A 24680-nucleotide genomic window follows, 5' to 3' on the forward strand; every position below is an offset into this window, starting at 1 on the left:
GAAGGAAGGAGGAAGGGAGGAGAATAGCGAGACAAGAAGGAAGCATAAAAACATACATTAATCTGTCATAAAGTTTAAATTACTCTCCTTTAAAAAATCCACAATAGGCAAAATGAATAACTATTCAGAATGAAAAATAAGCATTTTTGTTAATGTATGTGATAGACAAGAATTAAACCCATTAATGGTATTAAAAATCTTTCTGTATCAACAAGAAATGAAAAACACTCTCAAGTTGCATTCTTTTTAAACAATAATACCAGTAGTGCTGAGAGCCTCATGAAATAAACATGTCTGTTATTGCTGGCAATATCCTTCCTGGATGGCAAGCACATCATTTCTGGAGAGTAATTTGACAGTATTATCAAAAGTCTTTACCAAGGGCATACTCATTGACCTTCCACATCTAGAAATTTATCATAAGAAAATAACAGCAATATATACAAAGATTTGTAGAGAAAGCTTATACCCCTGTTTAAAATACTGAAAATTTCAAAACAAACCAAGTATAAAATCTAATATATACTAAAACAAAGTGATAAAATATATGGTACAGCACATTAAAATTATGTTACAGAACACTATTAAATAAAGTAAGGAAATATTTATATTGTTAAAAAGAGTTGCAAAAATTGTATGGTCAATAATTGTACATATGTAGTTAATACATACACATTTGGAGACTCCTTATGTAAGTGTAAAGACAGACTAGAAGGATATACATCAATGTTAATGGTAAACACTGCTAAATTAAAAAATTATGAGTAAAATGTGTTTTCTGTATTTTCCATATTTTTTAAATTTTTGATAGCGAACATGTATCTGCTTTATAATCTGGTTTTTAAAATATACTTATTAAGAAAGTATATAATGAAGAGAAGAAAATGAGTTAAGATAATAGAGAAGATGACACACGAACACCTATGACTGACTGTATCTGATTTCAAACCTCCAGACCCAAACTTCACATAATCTAAGGACCTGAAAACAATCTTATAAAGAAAGTTGTAAAATTATGACCAGAATTTTTTTAATCACGAAAAATAAGGCCCGCATGCAGAACAGAAGTACCCTGATATTATCATTCTACAAACTTCTTCTAAGAAGATTTCTGTGAATTATTGGTAAAAATTCTAAAATGAGTTTTTTAAAGGTCAGATTTTGGGTGTATACAATAATGTGAAGTGATGTATCAGTAACAGCATGGAACTACTACAAGAAAGCCCTTCACCAATCTCATTTCCTCCTATAAAAGGATGTGCAAGGCTGTACATAAGGAAAATGATACAGATGCACAATATCTTAAACGCAACAAAGCATTCGACAAAATTGTCCACATCATTTCGAATACTATTCTATGTTACTATCAACAACATAAGGCTAATATCAGTAAGAATAGCAGACTAAGGACCTCCAAAAATTATCTCTCCTCTAAAAATGCAATGAGAAAACTGGAAAAAAAAGTGTTGGAATCAAGTTATTCTGACCTGTAGACGTTAATCAATCAAGAGCGTATTTGTTCAAGAAAAATGGCTAAATCTCAGTAAGAACAGCAAGCTTTGTGATGTCTTAACTTATCCTATTTCATGCCTGATACTCACTTTGTCCAAAACACTTACCTATGTTGCCTATGGTAAAGCCCAGAAATAATAAGACCCCATAAAAAAGTGAGAGGAACCAAACAGATTTTAAAAATAACTTCAGTAAGCTAAAACTGACAGAGTGAAATTTAACATAAATCATGATACAATACACATCATGTCCGAAAACCAAAGAACATGCTAGAAAAGGCTCTACATACATTACTAGGAACTGTTTGTGTGAAAGGTCTGGGAAGTTCTAACTGACTTCAAGATTCCTATAACCCAACCAAATAACAAAATGGTTTTTTAAAATACTAATATTGTTCAATCCATCAAGAAGATATAGCAACTATAAACATATGTGCACCTAACAACACAGTCCCCAAAATATGTGAAGCAAAAAATTGTCAAAATAGAAGGGAGAGACAGACTGTTCCACAATGGTTGGAGACTTCAATATCCCACATTTAACCATAGACAGAACAACTAGACAGAACAGTAAGAAAACAGATGACTTGAAGAACACTGTAAACCTATTAGACCTAACAGATTATGTACCAAACATCCCACCCAACAATAGCAGAGCATACATTCTTCTCAAGTGCACATGGTATGTTCTCCTGAATAGATCACATGTTGGGCCACAAGACAGGCGTTAATAAACTTTTCAAAATTTGAGGAAAGAAAGGAAATCATACAAAGTACCTTTTCTGACCACCATGGGATAAACTAAAAATTAATAATAAAAGGAAAATTGTAAAACTCACAAATATGTGGAAAATAAATGGCACTGTATTAAAACAGCCAATCGGTCAAAGAAAAAAATCACAAGGTAGCTCAGAAAATATCTTGAGACAAAAGAAAACAAAACCATACTAATACTGCAATATTTATGAGATACAGTGAAAGCAGCGCTCAGAGCACATTTACAGCTGTAAACATCTACATTAAAAAAGAAAAAAAAAGACATCAATAACCTAACTGCACATCTTGAGTAAATTTAAAAAAAGAACAAATAAACCAAAAGCTTCTAGAAAGAAGGAAATAATAAAGATTAGTATAAAGTAGAGAATACAAAAATAATAGAGAAAATCGAAGAAACCAAAGTCTGTTCTTTGGAAAGACCAACAAAATTAATAAATCTTTTCCTAGACTGACTAAAGAAAAATAAAGAAGACTCAATGAGAAATGAAAAAAGAGAAATTACTACAGGCTTTACAGAAATAAAAAGAATTATTTAAAAATGCTATAAATAATGTACACCAACAAACTGTATAACCTACATGAAATGGGAAACACAAACTATCAAAACAGACTCAAAAAATGAATAGAAAATCTGAATAGACCTATAACATGTAAGGAGATAGAATCAGTAATCAAAAGTCCCCAACAAAGAAAAGGCCAAGACCAAGACTTTACTGATGAATTCTACCAAACATATATAGAATTAGCATCAATTCTTCTTAAAATCTTCCAAAAAGCTAAAGGGGAAGGTATACTTTCAAGCTCTTTTTATCAGGCCAGCACTAACCTGATATCAAAGGCAAAGACATAAGGGAAAAAAAATAAAAATACAGGCCAATATCCCTGAGAATACAGATGCAAAAAATTCTCAACAAAAAACTAGGAAACCAAATTCAGCAGTATGTTAAAAGGATTACACACCATGACCAAGTGGGATTTATCCCAGGAATGCAAGGGTGGCTCAACACATGAAAATCAATAAATGTAATATGTCACATGAATAGAATGATAGAAAAAAACACATGATCATCTCAATCAACAGAGAAAAGACATTTGAAAAATTCAACAAATTCAACATTTTATTATGATTAAAAATAAAATTTTGAAAAACTAGGAATAAAATGAAACTCTCTTAACATCATAAAAGATAATTATGAAAACCCACAGCTAACACCATATTCAGGTAAAAGACGGATAGCTTTTTACCTAAAATCAAGAATAAGACAATGATGACCATTTTCTCCACTTCTGTTTAACACAGTACTGGAAGTTCTGCCTTAAATATGACACCAAGAGCAAAGGCAACAAAAGAAAACACAGATACAGTAGAATTCCTTAATATTACAATTTGTGTGCATCAAAGGACATTGTTAAAAGAGACTGAAAAAACAACCCACAGGACAGGAGAAAATATTTTCAAATCATATATCTGAAACTCAACAACTCAACAATAAAAAACCAAACACCTCGATTCGAAACTAGGCAAAGAAGTTGAATAAATATTTCTCCAAAGGACACATACAGATGGCTAATAAGCACACTAAATGTGTTCAACATCATTAGTCACTTAGGGAAATGCAATCAAAACTAAAATGAGATACCATTTCACAACTACTAGGATGGCTACGATCAAAACAACAGAAAATAACAAGTGTTGACAAGGATGCAAACTAAAATCCTCATACACTGCTGCTAAGGATGTAAAATGGAAAATGGTTTGGGAGTTTCTCAAAAAGTTAAAAATAGAATTACCACGTAACTCAGCAACCACTCCTACTTACACAGCCAAAAGAACTGAAATCAAGGATTCAGACAGATACATGTAAGCCAATATGCAGATCCACAATAATGGAAAAGAGGAAACAACCTATGTCTAGCAATAGATGAATGCATAAACATGTGGTATATTCACAATACCATGAAATATTATTCAGCCATAAAAAGGGGTATATTAGAACTCTGATTTAATATGAGTCAGATTACATGCTACATGTATGTAATGCATGCTACAACATGGCTCAAAAACATTAGGTTAAGTTTTAAAAAGCCAAATAGAATGTATACATATGTAACAAACCTGCATGTTGTACACACGTACACTAGAACTTAAAGTATAATAAAAAAAAGCCAAATAGAAAAGGCCACATATTATACAATTCCATTTTTATAAAAAATACAAAATAGGCAAAAGCCACAGAAACAGAAAACAGATGAATGATTGCCCGGGGCTGGGAAAATAGCAAGTGATACTTAATAGGCATGTGGTTTCCGCCACATAAAAAATGAACACTGAAAATGTTCTTGAACTAGACAACACTATGAAAGTACTAAATGCCATTGAAATGTAGACTTATAATGATTAAAATGGAAAATACTATGTTATACTGTACAAATTTTACAATAAAAAGTAGTAAATATATAAAAGTACTTTTGACATAAAAAAATGTTAATACAACCATTAATACACCTATTCTACTATTTTTCTATTTTCTACTTTCTTAATATTTTTGCTTCCATTTAACTTATTCCTTCTTTATGGTTTCCGTTCATTTTGCTGTTCTCTAACTTCTTAAAATGAATGCTGAATTTATTCTTCTTTGTTTTTAACAGACATGTTTAAAGTTATGAATGTTCCTATGAGTACCACTTTATCCATTATCCAGAAGTTCTAAGACTACTGTTTTCATTCATGTTATTTTTAAAATATATTTATTCTGCAATTTAGGCTCTGGTTTTTCATGAGACTAAATTAACAAAAACTACAGTGTCCAAATTATGAGAAGTGAACTTTGCTGATGAACTGAGAATTATTCTCAGTAAAAGATTTAAAGTGGGATCTTAAATTGTTTAGAGAACATCCACGAGAGAAAACCAGGAGGGGAAATGGCTAAGAAACATATCAGGATAAGAGCAGGAAAAAAAGATAGTGATGCTTAACCTGAAGGAAAAAGGTCTGCATTTCTAGTAGCCTAGAGCTTTCTGGAACCTAGAGCTTTCTGGAAAGACCTCCACAAACACCTCTTATGCTCTAGGTGCTGGGGACGCAGCAGTGACCAAGACAGATGTGACTCTGTCTTCAAGTATATAGTCCTTAAATGGTACAGAAACAATTGACTGATTACAATTATCAATGCTGGAGAGAAGCACGGGCTGCCCCAAGAATACATCACAAGGAGGTCTAGCCTGGTCTGGAGGTCAGGGAAGCAACCTTAGTGAAACAACTTTAGAGCTCAAAAAGGTAAGAGGAAATCAGGCAGGGCCAGAAGAGACAGCATGAGTAAAGGTCATGAAGCAAAGGGTATTTGCATGAACTAAAAAGAGTCAGTAAGTTTGGTACACAGGGAAGAAAAGGGAGAGTGGTGTTAACCAAGCCTGGAAATATGGGCAAGGGCAAGATCATTAGTATTTAGGACTTCTGTCCAAGAGTGATCAGAGGCTACTGAAGACTTTGGGAGAAAGGGACATGCTCATAAAGTGTATTCAAATAGGAAGAGGGAAAGTCAAATTGTCTCTGTTTGCAGATGACAGGACTGTATATTTAGAAAACTCCATCATCTCATCCCCAAATCTCCTTAAGCTGATAAGCAACTTCAGCAAAGTCTCAGGATACAAAATCAGTGTGCAAAAATCACAAACATGCCTATACACCAATAACAGACAAACAGAGAGCCAAATTATGAATGAACTCCCATTCACAATTGCTACTAAGAGAAAATACCTAGGAATACAACTTATAAGGGATGTGAAGGACCTCTTCAAGGAGAACTACAAACCACTGCTCAAGGAAATAACAAAGGACACAAACAAATGGAAAAACATTCCATGCTAACAGATAGGAAGAATCAGTAATGTAAAAATGGCCTTACTGCCCAAAGTAATTTACAGATTCAATGCTATCCCCATCAAGCTACCACTGACTTTCTTCAAAGAATTGGAAAAAAAAAAACTGCTTTAAACTTCATATAGAACCAAAAAGAGCCCACATAGGAAGACAATCCTGGGCAAGAAGAACAAAGCTGAAGGCGTCATACTACCTGACTTCAAACTGTACTACAAGGCTACAGTAACCAAAACAGCATGGTACTGGTACCAAAACAGATATACAGAACAGAACAGAGGCCTCAGAAATAACACCATACATCTACCATCATCTGATCTTTGACAAACCTGACACACACAAGCAATGGGGAAAAGATTCCCTATTTAATAAATAGTGTTGGGAAAACTGGTAGCCATATGCAGAAAACTGAAACTGGACCCCTTCCTTACACCTTATACAGAAATCAACTCAAGATGGATCAAAGACTTAAACGTAAGACCCAGTACCATAAAAATCCTGGAAGAAAACCTGGGCAATACCATTCAGGACATAGGCATGGGCAAAGACTTCATGTCTAAAACACCAAAAGCAACGGCAACAAAAGCCAAAATTGACAAATGGGATCTAATTAAACTAAAGAGCTTCTGCACAGCAAAAGAAACTATCATCAGAGTGAACAGGCAACCTACAGAATGGGAGAAAATTTTTGCAATCCATCCATCTGACAAAAGGCTAACATCCAGAATCTACAAAGAACTTAAACAAATTTACAAGAAAAAAGCAAACAACATCATCAAAACTTGGGCAAAGGCTATGAGCAGACACTTCTCAAAAGAAGACATTTATGCAGCCAACAGACATATGAAAAAATGCTCGTCATCACTGGTCATTAGAGAAATGCAAATCAAAACCAAAATGAGATACCATCTCACGCCCGTTAGAATGGCTATCATTAAGAAGTCAGGAAACAACAGATGCTGGAGAGGTTGTGGAAAAATAGGAATGCTTTTACACTGTTGGTGGGAGTGTAAATTAGTCCAACCATTGTGGAAGACAGTGGGGTGATTCCTCAAGGATCTAAAACTAGAAATATCATTTGACCCAGCAATCCCATTACTGGGCATATACCCAAAGGATTATAAATCATGCTGCTATAAAGATACATGCACATGTATGTTTATTGCAGCACTATTCATAATAGCAAAGACTTGGAACCAACCCAAATGTCCATCAATGATAGACTAGATTAAGAAAAAGTGGCACATATACACCATGGAATACTATGCAGCCATAAAAAGGGATGAGTTCATGTCCTTTGCAGGGACATGTATGAAGCTGGAAACCATCATTCTCAGCAAACTATCACAAGATCAGAAAACCAAACACCTCATGTTCTCACTCTTAAGTGGGAGTTGAACAATAAGAACACATGGACACAGGGAGGGGAACATCACACACCGGGACTTGTGGGGGCTGGGGGGCCAGGGGAAGGATAACATTAGTCAAAATACCTAATGTAGGTGACGGGTTGATGGGTGCAGCAAACCACCATGGCATGTGTATACCTATGTAACAAAACTGCACATTCTGCACATGTAACCCAGAACCTAAAGTATAATTTAAAAGAAGAAGAAGAAGAAAGTGACATGCTCCGAATTACCTTTCCAAGCAGTCGCTTTAGATACACGGAAGGAACAGATGACAAAGAAGAAATGCTGGGAGTCTAGTTAAGAGACTATTGTTTCTTCCAGAAGAAAGAAATGAGTGCCTTGAACTAGGATGGCAGCCGGGGAAATGAAGCCAGACAGGAAATGGAACTGGGAGGTCTTGGGGACTGAACTCATTGTTCCACAGGTAGAAACTACACAAGAAGGTAGACTTTGGTTCACTTTATACCAGAGTACTTCCAATGCCCAGCACTTCCATGCCAAAATGGAAGAGACTGCCCTTCAAAGCAAAGCACTCCCTTCCTTAGGAAGTTTCCTAGGAGGTACTAGGCAATCATAAGGATACATATGCTGGATGAGAAATTAGACTTGACAGCATCTAAGGCATTCTGACCTCTGAGACTCTTGGTTAAAATCAACAGAAATGTCAGGTCACCTAGAAAATTCAATGTGAAATACCTAGGACGGATACAAAATATGTTCATTCTCTCTCTCCTCTCTCCTCTCTCTCTCTCTCTCTCTCTCTCTGTGTGTGTGTGTGTGTGTGTGTGTGTGTGTGTGTGTGTATTATCTCATATCTCAGTTTTCCTCTCTATTCCAGTTGAGTTTCTCACAGAAAACTATCATGGTAAATTACCATCAGTATTTTACTGCTTGTCACTCAGGTGGTGAAAAATAGTTTTATATATCTCTTCCCAGTCCTTTGTATTTCTTTATGTATTGAAATAAATGGTTCTACTTACTTGAACATATTATCTTAATTTTAGTAAAGATTAGTAATGTGCATGCTCTGTTAATACTTTTTAATGCCAAGCATGCAGACATATTTGCTGGAATCTGGGATTATCTGCCTTACCCATAGGAAGTCTAGGTGTCCTGAGAACAAACCCATATAACCAAGGCATCACTGTCCACCAGGTACAAAACTTAAGTACAGTACATGGTAGTAAAGGAAAACTTTCAGAAACATTATCCTGCCAATTCCAACTGTGAAGGAATGCAAGCACCATGCCAAATGAAAGAAAAAGGGAAAAAAGCACATGAAAAAAATGCACTGAGGCTCATAAATATGCTAAAAGGACAAAATTAGACTGACCAAGAAATGTTACCAACTGCTCTCAAAACCAGAGTCTTCTCACTGCTAAAGTTGAGTAAAAGTCAACCAACACGAAGAAGATCAAGACTTAAATGGTTTCCACCATCACAATTACTAAGATGTGCAGAGTCATCACTTTTTGTGAGTCAGCATGGCTTAAAGTAGTATTGACAGACATCCATTCAGACTCAAAGAGATGCTTTCCCATCCTGGTTAACTCATTCACAAGAACTCCTTTACATACCAACACCAAAGCTGCCCTGTGCAATCCCTCTCTTGAACAGTACAACAGACACGTTTTTGTGCCATAAGCATGGAAAACCAGGAAGATTTTCTTTTTCCTTTTCTTGTTCTTAGTGTAACACTCATTGACCTATACCTGGGATTCTGTGGAAAGCACAGGTGCAAGACAGTGCTACGACAGAAGTATCATCCACCAACGAAAGGACAGAATTTAGAAGGAAAATCAAAGGCATTTTATAATTTATCAAGAGATTATTAAAGGCACCTAGGATGACTGGTTTAAAAAGTTGGTTCTACTGTCTGGTGGCTGTGAATTAATTTATGAATCATAAAATGGAGATCATTCTAGTACCCATCTTATAGAAAGGATTAGATGATAACATACATGTGTAGAATTTACCATAGTGTCTGGCACATATTAAATGTTGTTATTACTGTTTCTATTATGCCCTCATCAAAGGACTAATATCCAGAATCTACAAAGAACTCAACAAGAAAAAAATAAACTACGACTGTTTTGTTTGTTTGTTTTCAACCATTAAAAACTGGGCAAAGGACATGATCAGACATCTCTCAAAAGAAGACATACAAGTGGCCAAAAAGAATATTTAAAAATGCTCAACATCACTAATCATTAGAGAATTCAAATTAAAATCACAGTGAGATATCACCTTACACCAGTCAGAATGGCTTTTATTAAAAAGCCAAAAAAACAACAACAGATGTTGGCCTGGTTGTGGAGAAAAGGGAACGCTCGTACACTATTGGTGAGAATGTAAATTAGTTCAACCTCTATGGAAAACAATATAGAGATATCTCAAACAGCTTAAAACAGAACTACTGTTCAACCCAGCAATCCCATTACTGGGTATCTATCCAAAGGAAAAGAAATCATTACATTAAAAAGACACCTGTGGGGCCTGGTGCGGTGGCTCACGCCTGTAATCCCAGCACTTTTGGAGGCCGAGGTGGGTGGATCACAAGATCAGGAGTTCAAGACCAGCCTGGCCAACATGGTGAAACTCCGTCTCTACTAAAAATACAAAAATTAGCTGGGGGTGGTGGTGGGCACCTGTAATCCCAGCTACTCGGGAGGCTGAGGCAGGAGAATCATTTGAATCTGGGAGACGGGGGTTGCAGTGAGCCAAGATCACATGACTGCACTACAGCCTGGGCAACAGGGAGAGACTCCGTCTTAAAAAAAAACAAAACAAAACACCTGCACTTCTATGTTCATCACAGCACTATTACAACAGCAAAGTCATGAAACCAATTTAAGTGTCTACCAGTTGTTGACTGGATAAAGAAAATGCCCATGGAATATCATACAGCCATTAAAAAAAGAATGAAATCACATCTTTTGCAGAAACATGGATAGAGCTGGAAGCCATTATCCTAAATGAACTAATACGGAAGCAGAAAATAAAATATTATATGTTCTCACTTGTAAATGAGAGATAAACAAAGGGTACACATGGACATAAAGGTGGTGAAAACAGACCCTGGGGACTCCAAAAGGGAAGAAGATGTGAGGGGGGTGAGGGTTGAAAAATTACCTATTGGGTACAATATGATGGGTACACTAGAAACCCAGCCCCCACCATTATACATGTAATACCTATGTAACAAACTAACACATGAACCCCAAAATCGAAAATAAAATAAAATAATAACAAATGCTATTATAACTGTTTTTTACAATTATTGTGAAGCATATTCAAGAAAAATAAGAAGTATCACTCAACAACCGTTTTATGCAACACCTAGGATCAGAGATTAGGTTACTCCAAGACATTACACAGCAATTCATTAAGTCAATAAACTAACAGGACTTACACCAGCTTCCCAAAAAGCCAATACCATAGATGTAGCTACACAAGTCCCAAGGGGGTGGTAATAAAAGAAAGAAATACCTAAGATAGCAAAGACTTTGCCATCTCTGCCATGTTTGATAATCAAGGTGCAAAAACAATCATTGTCTACACAACACCAAAATATACTGCAATTAAGAGAAAAAAAATAGGTTTGCAGTTTGAAGAAGCTCCATATATTTTTGCATCCTAAAGGCAGCTATTGTGTGGCTCCCTTCCTCTTTCTATTAAATATAAGATCTTAGCAAAGTCTGCTTCACAACTCTCATATACACCATAATCCTCAAAGTGAATGTGGTTTTAGGTGGCAACACAGACAAGCAAATTAGCAATGTAAATATCAAGACATTCAAATTGTATCCTTCCTTCTTAAAGTAACAGGTGCTTTGGATTCTATTACTTGATCTGACTTTCAACAGTTCACAGATGAGTTTGATTTCTAGGAAATGTTCAGATAAAAGGTGCTCCCCATAATGTCAGTCAGTTCAGTAGGTCTTGGCCCCACTCTGGATCACCAAGAGAGCTAAAAAAGATTTAAGGTTGTGCTGAGCCTCCCTGCCGTCCTCTGCTAAATCTTGCATAAGAAAGCGATAATGACGTCAAGATTTTCAAGCAGACTCTCCAGAATAGTCCAGGGAGATACAGTCTCTGTCTCATGTCCAACACACTTAGATTTCAGTGAAGGCAAATCACCAGTTTTAGCATCTCAAGCATTTGTCTCCTTCAACAGAGTAAATGAGGCCCTCACTTTTGATCACCTGTTAGATATCTCAGTGCAAGACTAAACAGATGACTTCAAAACTCTCATCCAACATCCAAGAGTTCTGCCAGTTCCAAGATTTAGCAACCCTCTCAATACAAGATTACATGTATTGATAATACAAAGCTGGATGCTTTCAGTGAGTTTGGCTTATAGGAAAACATGTCCCATTATTTGATCCATAAAGACATAGGAAACACATTCAAGAATTAAGGAAAACTGAAAAATTGAAAATGTCTTTAAGCATCAGACCAAAGAGACTATAGAGATATCTGAGACTATTCCAACTTTCACGTAAATGAAAGATTGAATATATTAATTCTTTCATTAAACAGATTGGTTTTTGAGTCTTGTACTGTGCTAGGTGCTACAGATGAAACAAGACAGAGAGAATCACTGCCCTCACAAAGCTTACAATGTAGTGGGAGATTTAGAAAATAAGATACTACATATTCAGCTGAGTGCTATAATGAGAGACAAAAAGTGTTCTATAGGAGCCCAAAGAAAAGGTGGAAATCTCCTGATAAGCTGAGGAAGCTTTGCCAAGAGTAACACATAAGCCGAGATCTGAAGTATGAGTAGGAATTAAACAGGCAAAAATGTGACAAGCATTGGTAATGGAGAGTGTCCCAGTCATTTGGAAGGATATGATTAAAGGAGAGAGCATGGAACATTCAAGGAACTGAAAACAGATTTCTCTGGATTGAATACATGCTGTAAGCAGAGAAATAAGAGGAGGTGAAAAGGAGTCAAGCCACAAAAAGCATAAGGCATTTAATCAGGAAAGAGGCATAATAAAATGGACATTGTAGAAAGACTCGTGAGTATAGTCCAGAGAAAAATGGGAGTAGGAAGGGCTAGATGCAGAAATATCAGCTGAGAGGTACTAGAACGACCCAAGCTATGGGAGTTTTCTCCTGAATTAAAGTGGTGAGAGTGAATATCAAGAAGAAAAGATGGAGTCAAGAAATATGCAGGATGCTGACTCAACAGAACACACATGGCATCTGGGAAAACAAAGGAGGCTGCACTTCTACCTTCAGAACAGGTGGATGGGGGTGCTACTGAGGCTAGGAATCCAGAAGGAAGATCCTAAGTTCAACTTTTGATATTCTGAGTTTAAAGAGCCCAAGTGGAGTTAGATAGACAGTTCCAGAGCTCAGGAGAAAAATCCAGGCAAATATCCAAGACTTGGCAATCATCCATACAATCACTATAGTACAATGAAAGAACAGAAGAACCCTGGGACAAAACCATGAGAAACTGTAATGTTTAAGGAACAGGCAGCAGGAGATGAGGACACAAAGGCAACTGAGAAGTGGAGGACCATTCTAGGAAAATATTTCAAGAACAAGAGGTGGCGACCCAAAAGAAGTAACAGCCCCTGAAATATTTATCTATATGTGATCCTATGCTGTGTGTTGCATGGGGAGTCAAAGGAACCATAAGCATGCTCCTAACACATGGCCAGTCTATCAGTTCTCATATCTAGGCTGCCACAAGAAGCTGCAAATGACAAGTGATGTTTTCAAGGGAAGCAACCAAAACTACAACCAAGGTGACAAGCGTGTGTCCTGGGGGATCCAGAGTAGAGAGACTCAACCATCAGTAAAGGGCGAGAAGGGATGGTGTCATGGATAATGTGATAACCACCCAGGTCTCCTTTTCAGGGTCGATGTGTCCATCCCCACAGCTGCTAGGAATATCGCTGCTGCTAAAAGCTCACAGATGTGTCCCTTAAAGGGAACTGCCCTCTGCCACAGGTAGCTGCCCTGCCCAAGTCTATACCCCTTCCCATGGAATAGCCCACCAGCAATGACTGGCTGATGCTGGGATATAAGGGCCCAGTTCCCTTGCCTCAATATGGGACATTTCTGAAGGGCCATTACAGTTCCAGAGCTGCCCATAGGATCGGCTGAGATCTTAGTTGTAACCTCAATTGCAGAGCAGCTTCGCCATCTGTTCTAGCCTGCCTTCCACATTTCCTTACAAGTGTGTCTCCCAAAAGCACTCTTCAGTAAACCCTCTGGATACAGTTCCCCATTCCAGAGTCCTTCTCCAGGCAACCCAATCTAAAACGGATGGTATATATCAAACTAGGCCAGCCACTGAGGCTAGAGTAGAAAGGCAAAGGTGCAAATGGCAGAAGCAAATGCAAACCACAGGGCGGTCTTTGTGTGTGCTCAGTGTGAAAGGGTCTCCATCATATGCACAACTTAACAGAGAATGGCCACTCTCAATCCAGTCCTCACCCGTGATGAGGGACAATGGCTTAAATGTTTCAATTTGCTTTAAGGCACTTTTGTTACCTAACAAATCTATACAAGGTCTAGTAGAAGGCAAAATGGAATTTCAAGGACAATCTGAACGAATGTTCTTAGAAAAGAGAGGGACTAATGCCATACAGGAAGCACTCAATGAAGTTCGCTGCAGGAAGGCCAAGGTGGCCTGTAAGCACAGGTTTCAAATATTTTCAACCATTCATTCAACAAATATTTACTGAAAAGCTACAGGCCCAGCAAAATGCCACAAGCTTGGAATACAACCTTGGATAATACAGACATGGTCCCTGCCCTCACCGAGCTTAGGGTCTAGCAGAACACGGTGGAGCACAGCAATAGAACCATTTCCCTATCAATATGTTTCCAGGATCCCTAACACTGGAATTTCTCAGTGTAGATGTCTTTTGTAAGTTTAGCTTATGATACTTTTTTATCACTACATTAACACAAGAGAGAGATGGAATGACTCTCTCTCTCTGGGAGAGATGGAATGACTCGAGTCAAGTGGAAATAATTTGGCAGCGGTGGCCTTTATAAGAGAAACTGGGATATAAAATTATCTGAAAATAATTTTTTATTATCTGAAAATAATAAAGCTTGTTTTCACTAACAGCAAAATGTTTTAATGAGGCCCAAGATGTTAGCTGCCTTCCTGTAAGTCTCGACAATTTCTTTCTGCATTGGGTTGTTTGTCAATAAAAATACAATCTTTGATTTGCTATGAAAGTAATTATAACTAGTATCAGGTTTGGTTTGATCATCTTGTCTTGCAGTCTCAGGATATTCTTCATTCTAATTGATCCTGAAGTTTGAAATCAGAGAAGGAAATATCTGTTTCATGGAGAAAAACCTCTAACACACAATATTGTCCCCATACCTTCTCTCAAATTTGAGTCAGAGTAGAAGGACCCAGTCTTCTCAATAAACCCCAACAATACCTTTTATACAATACAATGATACAAAGTGTTACACATTCTACTGTTATCACATTCTGATTATTACACCATGTCTAGAACATTCACCAGTCTCAAGTGGTATTTGACTGGGCTGGACTGTGCTGTAAAAGTGTATTTGCTCATTTAATTTTATGTGAGGAGACATGGACAGGCCTGAATTTTTCTAAGAACACTGAATAACTACTGTTGCTGAAATAGTGCATTTATTCCAATGTATGTCAAAATAGCAGAAAAAGATATTCTGAGGTATGCTCACCAAAAAAAGAACTGACCCAGCTGCACCTTTTAACATATGGAAAACCTCAATGTGTGAAAAAATATGGTACATTAAACCATACATGATTGTTGAATTTTTTAATTATTATATTCCCCATTCCCAGTGATTTTTTTTTTTTTTTTTTTTTTTTTTTTTTGAGACGGAGTTCTGTTCTGCTCTTTCTGCCTAGGATGGAGTGCAATGGCGCGATCTCAGCTCACCGCAACCTCCGCCTCCCAGGTTCAAGCGATTCTCCTGCCTCAGCCTCCTAAGTAGCTGGGATTACAGGTGCCTGCCAACACACCCGCCTAATTTTGTATTTTTAGTAGAGATAGGATTTCTCCATGTTGGTCAGGCTGGTCTCAAACTCCCGACCTCAGGTGATCTGCCCACCTCAGCCTCCCAAAGTGCTGGGATTACAGGCGTGAGCCACTGCACCCGGCCCCAGTGATGGCTTTAAAGGCATTCACGGCTGCAGCCCTAGTACCATCATAGTTCCAGGTCCATAGCTGACATACAATAAAAATTTGACTCATGGGTTATTAAACAAATGACTACTTTCAAATAAAATTCAAATCTGGCATTTGCATAAGTTCCTATAGCTTGTTAGTAAGGCCCCTTGCAGCATAATTTTAAGAACACTAGACTAGAAGACAAGGTAATGAAAATCAAGGAGAAAAGTTCCCTGATCAAGAATTTGAGGGGAGGGTAGTGGCCTCTCAGTAGGGGAATTCATGGAATGGCAGTGTGTGGCCCAGGGCCCCAGTCCCACAAACGTATCCCTGAAGTCTCCATGCTGAATCTTCTGTAAGTCACTTATAAATCAATGTGGTGATTGATCAACATGAAAATTCTGGGAGAGATGGAATGACTCGAGTCAAGTGGAAATAATTTGGCAGCGGTGGCCTTTATAAGAGAAACTGGGATATAAAATAAACAAATGGCCCTGCAAGGCTTCTCAGGAACCCATCGTTTTATAAAGACTTGGTCAAAGAATGGGCCTTTCACTGGAGAGGTGTGACCTTTGGAGGTAGCAGCTTCTACTCACTAGCTAAGGCTAACTGGGCAACACAGGAGCATGACAATGAACTGAGGGAAGGGACAAGAAGGGGTGGATCAGCACCAAGAAGTGCTATTCCACAACCCTCACCATTCACCAACCTACCAGAGCCAGGGGTTGACTACAGACAAGGATATATTTCAGGCCCAGGACAGGCCTCTCCTCAAGGCCCAGCACCACCCATGCCTGCCATCCTGAGCACTCCACTGTAACGGAACACCCAGGCCTGGTTGAGTTCTTGGAGTTACCAGTTCTACTCTAAGATCCAGAGCTCTACGCTTGCCCCTCATTATACATGCATACATGTGCGAGATGATGGGAGCTACTGAAATCAAGGCATTTATTTGAAGAAGTAATAGACTGAATCAGAAGAACAGTTTTCAAAAATAGAAGAGATCTCATTTTACAGCAGAAGTTCAAAAGACTAAAAGCTTTGTCTAGCCATACACTATTAACAAATGATGGAGTGTGGACAAGAACCCTAACTGCATCAGTCAGGATTCAACCAGAGAAGCAGAATCACTAGAATATACACATTAAGAGATTTAGTGCAAGGAATTATCTTACGTAGTTGTGGGGCTGGCTAGTCAAGTTCAAAATCCATAGGCTAGGTCATCAGGAAGAGCAAGTAGGAATACTTGGGCCCAGGCTAAAGCTACTGTCCACATCTGAAATTTCCAGCTCTTCAGGGAAGCCTCAGTTCTAGTTTTGAGGTCTTTCAACTGATTGAGTCAGGCCCATGAAGATTATTTAGGATAATCTCCCTTATTAAGTCAACTGATTATGGACTGTAATCACATCTACAAAAGACCTTCATAGCAACACTTAGATTTTGACTGAATAACTGGAGACTGGAGCCAGCCAAATTGACACATAAAACTGACCATCACATTGACTTATCAATAGCACCATCATGTTCTTTCCATCTTAGCCCTCCTCACTAAATGCTGCTGCAACAAATTCTTAATTAACAAAATTTTTGTATGACTACATTATATATGTTCTACTTTTTTCTCCAATTAAAATTTCTGAAGACATGAAACACATATGTTATAGGTCAGCAGGGCTTATGGAAAATCACCTCTTCTACACATGTAAATCCAATAATCCAAAGTCCACACCACAATCTTTTGTTATCCAAGTCAACCAAAGGGGCAGAGAGTGTACAGAACTAGAAAAGTGGAGATGACTAATCCATTCTCCCACTTCACCCTGGATATCCCATACACTTTCTTTTTACTATCATGCCCAAGACTCCTAGAAGAGTTGCCCATACAAGATGTCTCTAAATCCAGAAGACCCAAACTCCCAGAGTCCTCATCACACTGCAGTCAAGCCATCCTTGACCCACCAACACACTCTGTGGAATAGATGCACCCCAAGGTTACCAATGACTCACTGGTTATTAACTCCAAAGGACACTATTAACCATCCCCTCTTTCTTAAAATGCAATCTTCCATTGCCTTCCATACCAGCAACACCTCTTTTTTTTCCTACCTCTTTTGTGACCCCTTGTACATCTGATCTTATTTCTCTTCTTCCATCTCTAAAATGTCCACTTTCTCCATCACAAGACCCCTCCTCATGTTGACACACTGTTCTTTGGCTTTAATTATAATCTATACACTAATTATTCCCAGTCCCTATCACCATGTCAAATAGTGTTCCCTAGCTTCAGGCACACATGACTTGCTACCGTGGACATCTGTACCTGGATGTTCAACAAACACTCCAAACTCACTGTCCTTTCCACTGCCTCCACTCCCTTCAACCAATGCTCATCCCCGGCTCCACCATCCACCTAATGGACTAGAATGGAAGCCTGGAAATTATACCTTAACTCCTGTCTTTCCCTCAATCCCTACAGACCATCAATCAAGTTTTATTTCAGGAGGGGAGGGGAAACTACAGCTGAAAATTACACTTTCAGCTACATGTGACCACCAGACAGCTGTTTATGGAGAGAATACTCAACTTTTACCCTACTATCCTTACCTTTTTTTTTCCCAGGATAGCTGGTACTCTCAGAATGTCACAGAGCATATCATATCAATCAACCCTGTTACTGCCTAGCTCTAAACTTTATTTCATGTAAAATAAACCTTGTTTAAACCACCGTTATTGTACATTTTCTATTACACGCCACCAAACATAAGCTTGACTGATATACCAAATTTGATTTTTTAAACTTTTCAGTTGCATCCACTCCTCTCCATTGCCACTACCACTCCCTTAGTTGAAGCCACCATCATCTTGTTTCAATTATTGAAACGGCACATTAACTGGCTGCCCTACTTCTATTCTTCCTCTAATCTAATCCACTGTTAATTTTGAAGGACAATCTGGGAATATGTATCAACAGCATTAAAAATGTTACCATTCATCAAACTACAGTTGACCCTTGAACAGAAGAGTCTGAATTGTGCAGGGTTTTTTTTGTTTTTTGTTTTCGAGACAGAGCCTCACTCTGTCACCCAGGCTGGAGTGCAGTGGTGTGATCTCAGCTAACTGCAACCTCTGCCTTCCAGACTCAAGCAATCCCTGAACCTCAGCCTCCTGAGTGGCTGGAACTACAAACACATACCACCATTCCCAGGTAATTTTCTATATGTTTTTAGTAGAGAAGGAGTTTCTCCATGTTACCCAGGCTGGTCTAGAATTCCTGCGCTCAAGCTATCTGCCTGCCTTGGCCTCCCACAGTGCTGTGATTACAGGCATAAGCCACCATGCCTGGCCTGTGCAGGACATTTACAGGCAGATTTCCTTCTGCTTCTGCCATCCCTGAGACAGCAAGGACAACTCCTCCCCTTCCTCCTCAGTCTACTCAATGGGAATGCAATGAAGATGGAGACCTTTAGGATTATCTACTTCACTTAATGAACAGGAAATATATCTTCTATTCCTTATGATTTTTCTTAATCAAATTTTCTCCACTTTCCACTTTAGCTTACTTTACTGTAAGAATAGAGTACATACTACATATAACATACAAATATATGTTCATCAATTGTTTATGTTATCAGTAAGACTTCCAGTCAACAGCAGGCTATTAGTAGTTAAGTTTCTGGGAAGTCAAAAGCTGTATGTGAATTTTCAACATCAAAGGGGATCAGTGCCCCTAATCCAAGTATTGTCCAAGGGTTAACTTTATACAGCAATTTCACTTCTCAGAATTTATGCTGAAGAAACTAGTAAGCTATGCATACAAATACATAATTGTGTTTATGGATGTTCATAACATCAATATTTACAATGGTTTACAAATGGAAACTATCTAGATGCCCAATAACAGGGGATTAGTTACAGAAAACATGGTGCACTCAAGGGAAAATTAACCTGTCATTTAAAAATCATAACACAAAATAATATTTCAGCATTTGAGAAAATGCTTACCTACATTATCTACATATATATGTATATATATACATTATCTACATATATATACATATGTGTGTGTGTATATATATAAGTGAAAATAAAATAGGTTACAAAGAATATGTACCCAGTATTCCGATTTGGTTTTTTAAATTACGTAAACATACATAGAAAACAAACCCGGTCCTACTTTTGTAACTACCCCAAAAGCTAACATTTTAATTAATTCAGATATCACATTAGTATTTATTGAACACCAATTACATGCTAAATACATAACAATAGTTCCCTTAGATATTATAGTATTTCTTTTTTGCTTTTATTTTTTAGAGATGCTTTCAAAAACGGAAAAGATAATAAATATTCTCAAGCAACTCTGATCATGGTCACATATCCCACCCCCGACAACACGCTCCTAGAGAACACCATTGTCCCTATTAACACTTCCCCACTGTACTGTAAAATACTTGTTTTGCTAACTGTACCTCCCACCGGGCTCCTGGAGGACGTGATCATCATTGTTCCCCAAGTGCCTGGCATATATTTGGTGGTCTATAAATATGAAATAGCAAATGAATGATGGTGCTACGAATTCAACCACACCTATACTTCTTTTCACCATCTGAGAGATACAGAAGGATCCAAATCTTGGTAATCTAAATGCATGCCTCCAATACAAAGATCTTCAATAATCACCAGGCCTGAACCACTTCTCAGTAACTGGCCAGGCTGCAAGGAACCATATCAACTCCTTACTAGGACAGCTTAAGCCCCTGAAGAAATTATCTCATGCACTAAGGAATGACCTGACATAAAAGCCTACTTGAAAATAAGCTGATGCCTGCCCAGAGGGAATAATTTAAAATAACTTTCAAGAGGTGGGAGAATCACATACTCATTCCATATTCATCAGGTGTCTTCTATGTGCCAAAGAATCAATCCAATCCAACTGATAACATTTTCTCTGAAGATAGCTGTCTCTTTGAATACTGGTACAGAGACTCAAGAAGTTGTATCACAGACCATCATTTCTGCTAGTACATGTATTTCTTTGACAGGAATGACCTTAGACGTGATTGGTAAATAGAAGAATGATGTCTGTGTTGGTTCATATGCAATTTTTCCTGGCTTAATACTTTGCAGCAATCAAGGTAAGCACTCTCACAGGGAAAGAGAAAGACTTAACAACGTGTAAAGACCTCAGAACAAAGCTGGAAATGCACTCAAGTGCCTTTCTTTAACATAAGCAGTGGCTGACTTACTGGCTTCAAGAACCACTATGCTTTCCACTATGTTGACCTCATGGCAAAACTGCAAGAACAGCTATGAAAACATTTCTCCTTATGCAGATAAACGAAGAAGGCTACACCCTGGATCAGACTTAATTTCAATAAAATCGTCTCTCTTAGAAGCAAATGCCCTGTGCAATCCCCAGAGACAAGAGGGAAGCAAAGCTAAATGTGGAGACGGCAAAGGCTGGACCAACTTGCTAAAAACGTTCCACAGCTCTTTAGTGGTCTGCTTCAATCCTGTTTTTCCCATAAACTCTGTTATTCTTAGTGGTGCATGATTTTGCAGAACGCCAGGTACAGATAGAGTCAGCCCTCCATATCCATGGGTTCTACATCTGTGGATTCAACCAACCGCAAACCGAAAAGATCCAAAACAGAGAGAGAACTGAGCCACCCCTACACATGGTTTTACCACCACCAAGAGGCCATGAGCTTGGGAAAGAAAAGACAATATAGGGTAACACTCAACATAAGGACAAAAAAGGTCACATAAGGTACTTTATATATTTAAACCAGTCTTCTACTCACTGATTCAGTCAACAAGTAATTGAATGTACAAGCAGATAGAAACCCAGAGAGAAACAAGAAAACTGAGTGCCTATTCCACTGATTATTTCTTCCTGACACCCAAACATCTTAGCAAAAGATTGACTAGAATCGGGTTGCAGACTCTAAAGTCTTCTGGAGCCCAGTGAATGATATAAGGAGAATGGGTGCCTGGTAATAGGGAGCAAGGGGACAGGGACAAGCTAGAGATCATATGCTCCATCTAGAAGTGCTCAGATCGTTTTTCTTATCTACCATTGAGCCAAGGCAAAATGTGTATGCAGCCTAGACCTGGCTCACAGGCTGCCACTCCATAGCCCCTATGTTTAGCAGAATATGGACCAGGGCATCTGGATATTTCAATGTGGATCCAGACAGATACCTGACTCTACGACATAACCCAAAATTTAAAATCACCTTCCTATAAGTGATGGCTACAATGCACCAGAAGATGATGAGAACTCCACTACAGGAGAAACAAATCAGAACTATCTATCAAGATCCAAGATTTTGGAACCTGAGCTTGATTCCTTATTTCTTCGTTATGATTGAAGAATGCTATTACATAAACAAAGTTTTTGTTTTCCGGTGTCTTTAAAAATCAGCACCTATTCCTAAAAACTGCTTTATGGAGGTTCACTCTTTACAATTTAATTGTCTGAAATGCCAAAGAAAAGATGAAGAATCTCTACAATCCAAGTCACACTTCACCATAAAGGGTCAAAGATAATGTCAGTAGACACACAGGTGAAATATGTCAATTACAAATGTAAGAACTCTTAACCCACTAAAAACATATTTTCTTGAGTACAGATTGTGAGAAGTCATTTTATGTACACTTTAGTATAATATTTAATGAAAGTAATAAACAGGTCTCATAATTTAGAATGAAATCTGTTTTCTTTTTTTCCTTTCAAGACCAGTCAATATACACTGGATATTCCAATATCTTTCTTAAATCAATATCCTACTTTTTACCCACACAACAATTTTACAGTCAGAAATATATATGCTAATGTACACTTAGCACTTCTTAATTGTTCTTACAGCTAAATTTGAACAATAAATTAAATTTCTCAGTATATGTTATGTAATGTAGACACAGGCTATAAAAATGTTGACATCGGTTATATTCTCATAATGCAATTTAGCCCTTTTAGTAATGACTATGCAAATAATCAGCCATGGGAAAGCCATTTTCCATCTAGTACAATTACCTACTATCACAGAAGTAATTATTATTATTGTCCTGCTTATTGAAATTCTATAAAAACTCTTGAGATGCTAAGATAGTTCCAAAGCCATCGTGAAAACACTCCTCTTAACAGACTCATCTGGCAACGACAAATGTTAAGGAGGGCAGTTGCAGATGAACATTAAACAAGAAATTATCCCCAGAAGGTTCATAAGTTCTAAACTTTAAATGGGGAAATACTGATGGCTCCTAGTATATCCTCTTAACACCTTCAAGATACAACTTTTCACTCAGGCAAGGTCAACAGCTCTAAGAAGACTCAACCTCAATGGGTAGAAAACTCCACGATTCCAACCAGATCAGTTTCACCCCTAAACAATATCTACTTTCAGCCAATGTCCCCATAGCGCTGGTTACACTTCAGGAAACTCAATCAAACCTTCTATTTTACTGTGCTTCAATTTTCCATTTCAGAAATTGTTCCACCATCTTGAAACAGACCAAGGCACTTGGGTGATCCATTGGCCACATCTGCCGAAGTTCTTCACAAGATCTCGATCCAACTTCACCTTGTCTCTTAGCATAGAGATGAGGAGGCCACAGGGTAGTGAAGAGGGCAACGTACACCATTCTTTCAGGGAGCTCTAAGGTCTCCCACCCACCCCACCTGAACCTGCGGGCCGGCAGTCAAGGCCTGGGCCTCACCAACTCCAGAATCATCCACAAGACCATGGTCACACAGGAGACCTGTGTTCCTTTCTCCATTCTTCTTCTCTAACACTAGTCAGCAAACCCACCATCTGAAAAAGCTTCAACTGCCCATGAGGGCCTAGAGGAAAGAACTTCTTATGAATCACCCCTGCAGTCTGTCGTGGGTGGATCACCCTGCAATGTCTTATGCAAAAGGCTAATTCTACCCCTTCTGGGTGCTCATCTCAATGTAGCCCAAAACCTTGAGAACCAGATCGTGTTAACCAGGGAAGTACAGGTCCAGGCTAACCCATGCGGCTGGTTTCTCGGAGGCCCAGCATGCCCTCCGGTTGAAGATGGCTGGTCTCTTAACTTCTTTATCCTGAACCTGGTCTTGGCGGCCAACACCTCTGAGGCCATTCCCTCCGGGGAGTGGTGGCTGGCTGTTCCTTGTGTTGTCCACTTGTGAAAAACCCAAAGCAGGAACAGTTGTGTTCCTAAGCCCTTGCTCCCCAAAGACCATGGCTGTTCCTCCATTGTTTGAAAGATGCCAGACTAATGTCTTCCTTCGCCACTTTTGGAAAGACGACAGTATCCAACGCTGGCTACTACTCATTAGGACCTGGAGTCAGGTATCTACTGAGGGTGACGAGAGTGCTGGGTGCTGGGCGCTGGGCTCGCATCCGTGTCCTATGTCCCCATCGCCTCAGACTTCCACGTTCTCCTCCCGCCCAGGGCCCTCCGCAGCGCCCCCTTTCTCCCCCAGGGAGCACTACACCCGCAAGGGCCGCCCCCACGCCCGAGCCCGGAGGGCGTCCGAGCCGGTGCGGGGGCAGCAGGTGGGGGGTGAGGGAGGTGGCCCGGGGGCCCCGGAGAGCGGTTTGGCGGTTGTCCCCCCGAACCCCCACCGAGCCGCCCCCTTCGCAGCCACCCGGGACCCCGCCTCGCCCCGGCCAGGCTCCGCTCGGATCGCCCTCTCCCCTCCTCCCCCGCGCCCCCGGCCCAGCCGGGCCGCGCACCCCCCGCCCCACACCCCCGCCGGCCGCGGTTTGGCCCCCCGCATTCCCAGCACGTCCGGCGCCGACTTTTACCTGTACTTTCTGCACTCGAGGCGGCTCGTCGGGCGAGAAACACCTCCCCGGGACCGCTACCTCCCCCGCCCCGGCTCCGCCCGGCTTCCTCCTTCCCCTCCAAGGCCGCAAAGTAGATGGAGTAAGAGAGTGTGTGTGCGAGAGAAAGAGAA

At 39.1% G+C, this 24680-nt stretch overlaps 1 protein-coding gene across 2 annotated transcripts in view; it reads right to left on the reverse strand.

Annotated features, from left to right (window-relative positions):
- Window positions 1-24680, reverse strand: part of CDYL2 (chromodomain Y like 2) — a 240705-nt gene that overhangs the window by 215114 nt on the left and 911 nt on the right. The window lies entirely within an intron of this gene.

Source organism: Piliocolobus tephrosceles, chromosome 17 (assembly GCF_002776525.5).
Source record: "Piliocolobus tephrosceles isolate RC106 chromosome 17, ASM277652v3, whole genome shotgun sequence".
In the NCBI taxonomy this organism is placed as follows: Eukaryota; Metazoa; Chordata; class Mammalia; order Primates; family Cercopithecidae; genus Piliocolobus; species Piliocolobus tephrosceles.